This window comes from Puma concolor, chromosome D2 (genome assembly GCF_028749965.1).
Source record: "Puma concolor isolate L17-30 chromosome D2, mPumCon1.1.hap2, whole genome shotgun sequence".
NCBI classification, from domain to species: Eukaryota; Metazoa; Chordata; class Mammalia; order Carnivora; family Felidae; genus Puma; species Puma concolor.
This window is the reverse complement of record NC_141677.1, coordinates 25,011,503-25,022,147: the sequence shown is the minus strand read 5'-3', so window position 1 is coordinate 25,022,147 and position 10,645 is coordinate 25,011,503. Positions and strand designations below refer to the sequence as shown.

Below are 10,645 nucleotides of genomic sequence, written 5' to 3'. Positions count from 1 at the left end.
AGAGAGAGAGAGCAGAGAGAGAGAGAGACTCTTAAGCAAGCTCCACACCTAGTGCAGGGCTCAATCCCATGACCACAGATAATTATTTGAACCAAAGTCAGGATTCAGACGTTCAACTAACTGAGCCACTGCGGCATGCCTAGAATGTACTACTTTTACCCTCAACATATCAGACAGTCAATCACCACCTATCTGGTAGTTAATGTACACTGGAAACATGGAAGAAGCTTAAGTGGGATTCAGAGAGAAAGTTGGAGCCAGAAACGAGGATGGAATTGAAGCCCTGGGAAATGTGCACAAACCTTGAGAAGCCTGTGGCTGAAGGGGCTCACACTGACTTCTGGAAGGCAGAGATCTAATGAGAACCCCTGCCTGCCTGAAGGTGACTGATCAAGTCTAAGTGTGGCTGTGACTGAAAAGAGAAGGCCTTCCATTTTTAGCTACAAGAAAACTGTCTCTAAACCTTAGATTCTTGAAACAATACTGCATTGAAATTTTACCCAAGCAGTGCTCAGCATGTAATAGGTGTCTGTTAAATGAGATTGACAAACCACTTGAGCAAAGCTGAGGGAGGTCTGCACGACAGTAGAGATGAGTCTGTGCTCACGTGTAGGCCTGGACGAGAGCTGTTAAACAGTAACTAAGCAAACATAGGTGGGTCAAACTCAGGAACACAAACATCTTCACCTACACAAGACAGATCTGCACAAAGTGATTTGACTTGCTTTTCTTAGCCAATTTATCTTGAGAGGTACCTTTTTTGTCTTCAGCCAACACAGGTATTCATACATATTCCAATACATTATACATTAAAAAGAAAACTAAATGTGACCTGAATCAGTAGTAACACACTAATTGCTGAAGAAGAAGTTAGATTCTTTTCTCAAGACCCCCAAGAACAATTTCCAAATAAACCAACCACAAAATCCACCACTGCTTTGTTGGTAATTGACTTCTGAAAATGGCATTTTTACTGGACTAGATATCACTAAGGAATCATAATAGCAGCTTGGTCTTATGACAGCCGTGACTTGTGGTTGCATTCTTGGATGGTTGCCAATAGACAGTGACTTTCTCCTGTGACCAGAAGTACCCAATTTCACATGCTTGTAATTTGCTAACCAATACTCCATCTTACAAGAAGTAAGCTATTGTCGTCATTGGAGTTTAAATAAAAATTCAGTTTTTCATGTTGCTATTTCAAGAGGGCATTGTCAAAAAATAGCTCGATAATTTGCTACCCAGTGGCATGACATATTCAATATGCACAATTATTGCAGGCTTTAACTTTTTGAGGTGGGCAGTAAATCTAAAGACAGATCACTGTGAAAGAAACTGGACACCAGTTTCATCCCCAACTCTCTACTTACAGAAATGAAATAATCAGAAATGGGTAAAAGATTCTATCTTTGTGGTAGCAAAGAAAAGCTAAGCTATTAACCTACCATGGCATACAAACTATAGAGGATTTTGGGGGTGGTCCTTCAAATTAAAAGATATATTTCACAACTATAATTCATTCATAATATGATACAAAAAAAATTAAATCCAGGAAACTCAGGACTCACCAATCATTGCTACATAATTAATATACAATAGGCAAATGAATGATATAATAGCATCAAGGAGCTTGTCTTTATACCGTACAGTCTCTTCCCTCCCCCGACCCCCCTCCCCCTACTGAAGCTCGTGGACTAGTTCAAAGAAGCCCTTGGTGTCAAACAGGGTTAGAAGCCCATTATCTGTCACTTCCTAGTGATACACACCTGAGCAATTACTTAAGTTCACTGAGCCTTAGTTTTCTTACCTAGAAAAGGAAGGTAATTGTCATTAGAATAATACTAAAAGTATTTGCTTCACAAGATTGCAAGGATTAAATGAGATTAAATGTGAACATTTGCTACAAAGAGGATACCCAGCAGGTGTTTATGAAACTTTCTTTCCTTTCTCCGTTAAAGAGACACTAGAATTACAGCCCATTCCTTTTAATCAGCAAGTTATCATTGAATAATTTCCCTATGAATCATCTAGAGGTAAAGGGGAGTATCATATCTTCTTAGGAAGACAAGACAAACACATTAATTTAATACATATTTACTTACTATATATGCAAACTGTGTGGCTGTCCTCTCATGGGCAGACACTGTTACTGTCTTGTAGAGACTTCGAGGTCTAACTCAAGGTAGGTTTAGTCTCAAACAGCAAATCTATTCCATTAAGCATTGGCAAGGAATGTGGATTTTATTGAAGCTTTGTGAGCAGACAGGGGAGAGGTTGAGAGCTGCAGACCACATGGAAATCAACTTCAATAAACTCCTCTTTGAACCTTTGTATTTTCCCCCACAGCCCTTTTTCCTTTTTTTTTTTTTTTTAATGTTTATTTATTTTTGAGACAGAGAGAGACAGAGTGCAAGTAGGGGAGGGTCAGAGAGAGAGGGAGACACAGAATCTGAAACAGGCTCTAGGCTCTGAGCTGTCAGCACAGAGCCCGATGCGGGGCTCGAACCCATGAACCGTGAGATCACAACCTGAGCCGAAGTCGGACGCTTAACCAACTGAGCCACCCGGGCGCCCCGTCCCACAGCCCTTTTTCAACCAGTCACCGGGTCTTCCTTTCTCATCAGAAAAAAAAAAAACGTTCTCCAAATTTCTGCTATTGTCTGAAAAAATTCAGCTCTGACCCCAAAGTGGTGTGCACTACAAAGTGAAGCAAAAGCTGGTGTAATTAATGAGGCCAAAGTTCTCTGGAAGTCAGGTAGGCAACCATCTGTGGTCATTCCAGCACGCCCCTTGGGGTAAGGAGGTCATCTCCAAACGCAAATGGCTTATATTATTATTCATTTAGCAAAAACAAACATTTCTGGCTTAGGGGTGTGGGGAGAGAAATTATTTCCTAAGAAATTCTTTGCCTTTGCTTTTACAATATACAAGGCAGCATAGCAGGTGCCATGGAAGATATGAGCTTGCATAAAACACAGTATGTGGGAGATTTACTACTGACCCACTTATGATCCTCTCCATGACAGGGAAGCACAGAGTTCCTATACATGGCAAATTTCCAATAGAATGCTGTTAGGAGGAACTCACCTTTGGAAAAGAAGATGGAAAAATCCAGGTACTTGTTTTGGGTTGGAACATACTAATTTGACATTAGTGAATCAAATATATCTCTGTATTGGTCAATGAGACCTGGACAGAAATGTGCCCCAAATTACTAGTATTTGCCTTCCTAGGCAATGGTAAGCAGTTGATCCAACAATCCAGGTCCAATAGACCAATTGGCTAGGTCAGCAGAATCTATCCTCTGATAAATGGAAGCAGGGAGCACTAGAAAAAAACTTGAAGTGGCTATTTGCCACACAATATAAGGAATCATGTTGTGGAAATCTTCCAACTCTGGGTTGAGGGCTTCTAGTCTGTGGCCAGCGGGAAACCACTGTAATTCATGAAGAGGGAAGTGAAATGATATAATTGTATTTTGTGAAGATTACTTTGAAAACTCTCTACAAAAGACCTTAGATATGAAGAGAATAAGGCAGGGAGGCCAAGTGTGAGGGTCTAGATTGGGTAGTATCAGAAAAAAGGAATGCACCCACAATTGTTGAGAACCAACCTCAGGAAACTCCTCTTTGAACTTTTCTACTTTCTCCCACAAACTTTTTTAGACACCTTTCCCCTCAGAATTCATTCTCCAAATCTCTGAAAAAAAAAATTCAAGAAAATTGCTGACTGATCAGATGTAGAGGAAGAAGTGAAAAAGGGAAGAGTCAAAATACAATTCTGATTTGGGTGTCAAGTTACTGAGATAACAGTAATGCCATTTATAGAAATGGGGAACTGGAGACGAGAGGCCAATCTGTGGTTGGGGCTAAGCAGAATTAGTTAGTCAAGGAATATTTAATACATGCTAATCCCTGGGCCAGGTGCCAGGGATACAGACACAAGCAAACTCGACATGATCCTTGGCCTCACAGAGTTCACAGACAAGGGAGAAGACCTACATTGCATAAATAGGTACATACAGTTTACTAAATAACAATAGGTGTAATAAATTCTGTAGGGTTGTCAAAGAATAAATAATATTTTGTGTTGTAGTTTCAGACTTAGAAATACTCCAGCCATCGTTTATTTTTAAATGACTACAGGGAGAAGAAAAAAGGGAGAAGCAGCTCTCAGGGCTCAGAAATCATTCCATATTCACAGCAGCGTTATTTGCATTAGCCAAAACGTGGAAGTGACAGAGAGGACCATCAACTGATAAGTGGGCAAATAAAATGTGGTACATCCATACAATAGAATATTATTCACTCATACAAGGAATGAAGTACTGATTCATGCCATAACATGGATGAACTTTGAAAACATTATGTTAAGTGAGAGAAGCCGGTCACAAAGTGCCACGTATTGTATGACTCCATTTATATGAACTGTCCAGAATGGGTAAATCCATCAAGACAGAAAGTTGACTAGTGGTTGCCTAGGGCTGGGGGTGAGGTGGAAAGACTGGGGAGTGACAGCTAAGAAATATAGGGTTTCTTATCAGGGTGATGGAAATGTTCTAAAATTGACTGTGGGGATAGTTGCACAGCTCTGAATACACTCAACTCCATTGAGTTGTACACTTTAAATGGGTGAATTATATGCTATGTAAATTATATCATGAAAAAAATTTTTTAATCACCTATCTGGCAGAATAAAGAGGTGAGCTATAGGAGGGAAATATTTTTTAAAAACCTAAGGGGCACCTAGGTGGCTCAGTCGGTTAAGCGGCCAACTTCGGCTCAGATCACGATCTCGCGGTCCGTGAGTTCGAGCGCTGCGTCGGGCTCTGGGCTGATGGCTCAGAGCCTGGAGCCTGTTTCAGATTCTGTGTCTCCCTCTCTCTGACCCTACCCCATTCATGCTCTGTCTTTCTCTGTCTCAAAAATAAATAAAGGTTAAAAAAAATTTTTTGTTAAAAACCTAAGAGAATTCACTTTAAGTTCAGTTATATTAAAAACGGTTAACAATAGATACAATTCATAAACGGTCTTCTACACTAGCCATGATTTATGACTTTCCACAATTATCTAAACACTGAGGTTTAAATGTCAGATGGGTAATGACAAGCTTTGTCTTAAACCTATATCACAACTTTGCATGCTAGTAAGCAGGGCATGTCACATTTGATCATACTTAGAACGCTTAGTCACTGAGTCACTGAACGGAAGCTCTTGGTTCAGTTCACCAAGTTGTAAATTCAGCTTCCCTATAAGTATTTTACAGCTTGGTTTCTGAAAAACTAAATATTTCTGGCCTCAATTGATATGGTTCATAATTTCCCTTTAATTAAAACTGACTTCCTTCTTAAAAGGGGGACTAGTTTTTATTTCATTATTTTTTTCTCAAAAAAAGATTTTGAATCTTTTTTTTTTTTTCCCACCAGGTGCTGAGAGAGCCTATAGTAGGGAGCCAACATGGTCTGCATAGTCAGAGAATGCTTCCATAAGGAAGTGATATTTAAATTGTGATCTGTAATCAAAACCACACTCAGATATCACCTCACACCAGTCAGAGTGGCTAAAATGAACAAATCAGGAGACTATAGATGCTGGCAAGGATGTGGAGAAACGGGAACCCTCTTGCACTGTTGGTGGGAATGCAAACTGGTGCAGCCGCTCTGGAAAACAGTGTGGAGGTTCCTCAAAAAATTAAAAATAGATCTACCCTATTACCCAACAATAGCACTTCTAGGAATTTACCCAAGGGATACAGGAGTGCTGATGCATAGGGGCACTTGTACCCCAATGTTTATAGCAGCACTTTTAACAATAGCCAAATTATGGAAAGAGCCTAAATGTCCATCAACGGATGAATGGGTAAATAACTTGTGGTTTATATACACAATGGAATACTATGTGGCAATGAGAAAGAATGAAATCTGGCCTTTTGTAGCAACGTGGATGGAACTGGAGAGTGTTATGCTAACTGAAATAAGTCATACAGAGAAAGACAGATACCTTGTTTTCCCTCTTATGTGGAGGAGAAACTTAACAGAAGTCCATGGGGGAGGGGAAGAAAAAATAAAGAGGTTAGAGAGGGAGAGAGCCAAAGCATGAGACTCTTAAAACCTGAGAACAAACTGAGGGTTGATGGGGGGTGGGAGGGAGGGTAGGTGATAGGTATTGAGGAGGGCACATTTGGGGATGAGCACTGGGTGTTGTATGGAAACCAATTTGACAATAAATTTCATATTTAAAAAAAAAATAAATAAATTGTGATCTGTAGGAATTTGATGGGCAAAGAATGACTGCCAGATCCAGGGAACAGCATATGCAAAGAGCCGAGGACAGAAGAGACCCCATACATATTGCAGGTTGTTGGTATATGACAGAGGACAAACTACCCAAGTGGCATTGTCTGATGGTTGTTTTTAAATGCTAGGTTGGAGGTCAGGATAAAAAGAAAGCCTTGCATTGCCATCAAAATGAAAGTGAGCACAGAGAAGGAAGAGAGCAGGAAGTGAGTACTGAGACAGGAGAAAAGCCCACAGTTAAAGAGAAAGCCATGGAAGGGGAGCAGAGCCATGGTGATTGGACAGGTAGGGGGGACATCAGGGAAGAGCAAAGTGACAGGGATAAAAAAAAAAGAGAGAGCTTCAAGATGGACAGAGTAACCAGTTGTGTCAAATGCTAGACATTACTGAGGGAGAATGAAGATCAGAAAAGACCTGGAATTTGTCAATAAAAGCTCAGGAGACTGTAGAGTTTTTAATAACGGTCTCAGTCTCCCCTCTTTATTAATTGGCTAACTCTTCCTCCCCACACTAAGAAATAGGGAAAATAATTGAGAATCAAAAACCCAACACTAGGTCTCAGGCTGTTCCAAAGGGATTAGCAGGGTCATAATGACCTGACAGACTTCTCCCTACAAAGTGAGTTTTTTAGTGACATGTGCTCTAGTTGATACCAATGCAGGGGGAATAAGTAAAAGGAAACCATGTCTTTTGGAGACATAGCCACAAAAAGCTCAAAGAGTTATTTTGGAGGAAAAATCCGGTTTCCCTTTAGCATTTTTATCAGACTCAAATGAAAACAAAGGCTAATTTAAAATCCAGGGATGAGGAGTGCCTAGGTGGCTCAGTCAGTAAAAAAGCACCTGACTCGGGGCGCCTGGGTGGCGCAGTCGGTTAAGCGTCCGACTTCAGCCAGGTCATGATCTCGCGGTCCGTGAGTTCGAGCCCCGCGTCGGGCTCTGGGCTGATGGCTCAGAGCCTGGAGCCGGTTTCCGATTCTGTGTCTCCCTCTCTCTCTGCCCCTCCCCTGTTCATGCTCTGTCTCTCTCTGTCCCAAAAGTAAATAAAAAACGTTGAAAAAAAATTTAAAAAAAAAAAAAAGCACCTGACTCTTGATTTTGGCTCAGGTCATCCTCTCACCATTGTATGAATCCCCGCTCTTGCTTGGGATTCTCTCTCTCCCTCTCTCTCTGCCCCATCCACCCCCTTTCAAAATAATAAATAAAAATTTAAAAGTAAAATAAAATCCAGAGGTGGATTTCCCCATTTCTTACTTCTTCCAATGAGATTTAGAACTGAAATTCATTTAACCATTAAACAGAAACTGTTGAGTTATGCATTGACTTTCAATAGCTTTTTTTTCTGTTTTCCTTCCTTCATTTATTTATCCTTGCATCAACAATTCCTTGAGCTTCACCACATGTAAAATGGAAAAGCTTCACTTCCTTTTGGAAACACAGACCTTTCTGTTGAGCACAGTATTTCCACAAACACAAAGAGTCTTCTGATTCAGAGGAAGCAACGTGCGGGTCTATATTTCAATAGTTCTTTTACAGTGAACTAACAAGACTATGGGATGATACTATGAAATTGGGCTTTAAATTGGGCTTTAAAACTGACATGGGGGTGAGGAGCAGGGTGATAACAATGAGACTAATTAAGGAGGGACCCTTTGGGTGTTGGATTCCTTTCCTATCTCTGCTGTTACAAATTACTACAAGCTGAGGTGACTTAAAAGAGCACAAATGTATTCTCTTACAGTACTGGAGGCCACACGTCCAAAATCAGTTCACTGAGCTAAAGTCAGAGTGTGGGCAGGGATGGATCCTTCTAGAGTCTCTGGGGAGAGTCTGTTTCCTAGCCTTTTCCAGCTTTGGAGGATGCCTGCATTCCTTGGCTCAGGGCTTCTTCCTCCCATCGCTCCAACCTCTTGCTTCTGTTATCACCTCTCCTACTTACTCTTTTGACTTTCTTGGCTCCCTCATACAAGGACTCTTGTGATTACATTGAGAGCCCATCCAGATAATGCAAGATAATGTCCCCATCTCAAGATCCTTAACCTAATCACATCTGCAAATCTCTTTTGCCATACAAGGTAATAATATTCACAGGTTCCGAGGATTAGGACATGGACTTCTTTTGGGGGCCATTAGACAGCCTACCATGGATGACTTTCCAGCCCCTGATATCTCTCCTCTGAAAGTTAACTCCATCCACAACAGGGGTGGAAACTTGCAGACATGTACTATAAACCTCTTGGCCAGAGCTGTTTGAACCAGGGGTGGACACTTTCTCTCTGGTAGATTTACAATCAGGAAACAGAGACCAGCATGCCTGCTGGAGTTACCCAGCTCAGCTGCAGGGAGACCCGAAGCCCAGCTGAGATTTCAGCTTTGTCTCTGGGTGGATTTCAAATGCTCTGCCGACCTAACAAGTTATCCACAGGTTATAGTAAAGCCAAGAATACTAAAAGGCTGGAAGCCAGTTGAATCTTGTATTTCAATATCAGGGCTTATTTGTCTTGTTTGTAAAGTTTAAAGACATTAAGAAAAGTTTTGCCAACCATTAAGACTTGCCAATCATTCCTTCCTGTCACTCATATCACAAATGGTTATAAAGTGAACCCAATGGGGAAACTCAAAGTCAAGATTAATGTCCCACTTATTTGTATAAGTAAACTTAGTGGTTCATTTATCAGCTCCCACTAAGTTGCATTAACTGTCTCTCCAGATTATAAATTGTTCTTATTAAACCAGAAGCATTTCAGTGGCAAGGCTGGGCACTATAGCCAGAAAAATAACTCACTCCAAATGCTCTTAAGCCAGAGGAGTGTGTAACATCTTCACTCTAAAATCAAAGTTAAGATTCTTTATTATTGGTCACACATTATTTCTCCTTCACCAAAAATATCTGATTTCACATTGGTCAAATCACCATAATGAACATTACTAATTTCCTTATTTATTTTAAATTCTTAAATGTTTTTCCTTCTCCACTACCTTCCACCCTTCGCTAACCAAGATTTAACCAAAGACAATCCACTGCAGAACCACACTTAGATGTTTTGTTTTTTGTTTTTTTTTAAAAGGCCAAGAGTTTCTTGGCTCACTGAGGCCATCTTGATGTGTGGTGCAAGACAAAAAGGTGCTATGCTTCCTATAAAGATCTTAACTGCAATGGCTGGGCCCTGGAACCACATTCTAAATTATCCATTGTCCTTTGTAGGCATCCGCTGTGCCCCATCGTGTCAGATAACCAAGCTAACATTCTGTGGGCAAACATGGTCCCATTCATTCCATCAAGCAGTGAATAATTCATATAGCAAGTTTTACCCTGGGCAAAATACACTGACATCAGGAGGCATTAAACTGGAGTCATTCAAGGAACAAATGGTTATTCATGCTTTCAATGTGAACCATTAAATCTTGCCAGTTAAGTTAAAGAATGAATTAACTCAATTCATCAGACATATCACACGAGTCCATAATAACACAAATGCACGAGCAAGTTTCTTTCTTGGACTATTTCTACCTGAGAACGGAAATGCCAGTCATTGTCGAGCAAGTCCATACCGGTTGGGGGCAGGGGGTGGCTCTGGAGAAACACTGCTTCTTTTGAGAGGCCCTTAAAAGAAAATGGTTTCCATTTATCATTTTTGTTTCATCGTGTTCCTAACCCCCCTCTCTTTATTATTTTACCACCCACCTGTAGCAAAAAAAAAAAAAAAAAAAAAAAAAAAAAGAAGGTTTAAGAGTTGTTGGCTTTTCTCTATAGCAACTAACTTGTGCCTAGGGATGATGGACTTGGATATTTTTGGCATTTGTTGGCTACTGCTGGCTATGTGTCCACTATTTGCTTTTTAAAAGACGGATGAGAATAGTGGCTACACATGCCTTTTGGAATTAATTTTCCAGAGCCAAAGACACAATGCACTTGACTGCTCCTGAAATGGTGCTTCCCTTTGGCCTCCAGTCTCAGCTCCGGGTCCAGATAAGAATGGTCTCCCACAGACACATGGTTTAGCCAAAATTCTTCCCAAATGGGTCTCCAAGGAGAATAAAAATTTCTCCAAAAGATGGAGCAAGAAAAGAAAGGTTTCCAAACTACATGCACACACATGTTTTCCAACCAGCTTTCTCCCAGCACCTGACCCAGCCTTTCTCCTCAAGAAAGGAGGGAGAGATCCTTGGCTTCATTTCCTTAGCACCTGCAGTTGGACCCTTTATTGTAAAACCATATTGTCATGTTTAAGGTTTCCAATCAGACTGAAGAAATCTGGGGAAAAGAGTAAAGTGGATGGCAACCAAATACACATAAGAGGGAAAAAATCAATAAAACTCCAGGCTGAAATGTCAAAACTACCATTATCGA

At 40.6% G+C, this 10,645-nt stretch overlaps 1 long non-coding RNA gene across 1 annotated transcript; it reads right to left on the bottom strand.

The window, feature by feature from the left end:
- Positions 1-2,120: 2,120 nt before the first annotated feature.
- Positions 2,121-10,233, bottom strand: LOC147575951 (uncharacterized). The gene is made up of 3 exons (XR_015241984.1): positions 9,806-10,233; positions 9,080-9,121; positions 2,121-2,281 (listed from the first exon to the last, which is right to left on the bottom strand). It is a non-coding gene; the product is annotated as an uncharacterized LOC147575951 (long non-coding RNA).
- Between the last annotated feature and the right edge of the window lie 412 nt (positions 10,234-10,645).